Here is a 674-nt window from a genome sequence, read left to right as displayed (position 1 = left end):
TGGATTGGTGAGTGGGAAGGCAATGGCTCATCATCTGCTTTAGAAAGAACTCTGACAATTGTAGAATCCAAAAACAAAAGCACAAGTAAATAGTTTTTTAACCTGAATCCAAGTACTGCATTGCAACATGCAATTTTTTGTGTCAATCTAATTAATGTCATTCTCCAGAAACAATGCATCAACACGCTCTGCTTTCTACTAGGAAAGATGCATCTGACTGGTTCTTTCTTGCTACAGACTAGGCATCTTTATTAAGGGAAACAGCTAATGCTGCTTGTTAATTCTACTTTCATTTTGCACATCGTGCAGGGGGCATGACTAAGACTATATTTCATTGTACAGATCTCTGTAGAAATGGCCACTGACTCTCACTGTAGTATTGTACTGAGCAGAAAGTTGTGGAATGCAAGACGTACAAGCTCTACATACAAAATTCCACTCCAGTAACAGACATCATAAAGGAAGCAGAATCAACTTTCAAAAAACTAATTTTAATCAAAACAAAAAAATTGTTGATCATTAACAAGTTTATAAAACAGTGATTTAGTTACATAAATAAATTGATATCAGTGTATCAAATCTTAATTACTTTCAACTTCATGAGCATGTTTACATGGGTGATGAAGTACAACCTTTTTTTTTTCTTTTTTTTTTCTTTTTTTGACAAGAGTAAT

The sequence above is a fragment of the Crocodylus porosus genome, unplaced genomic scaffold (assembly GCF_001723895.1).
Source record: "Crocodylus porosus isolate Cpor-Errol unplaced genomic scaffold, CroPor_comp1, whole genome shotgun sequence".
Classification (NCBI taxonomy): Eukaryota; Metazoa; Chordata; order Crocodylia; family Crocodylidae; genus Crocodylus; species Crocodylus porosus.
Note: the sequence above shows the minus strand (reverse complement) of the source record.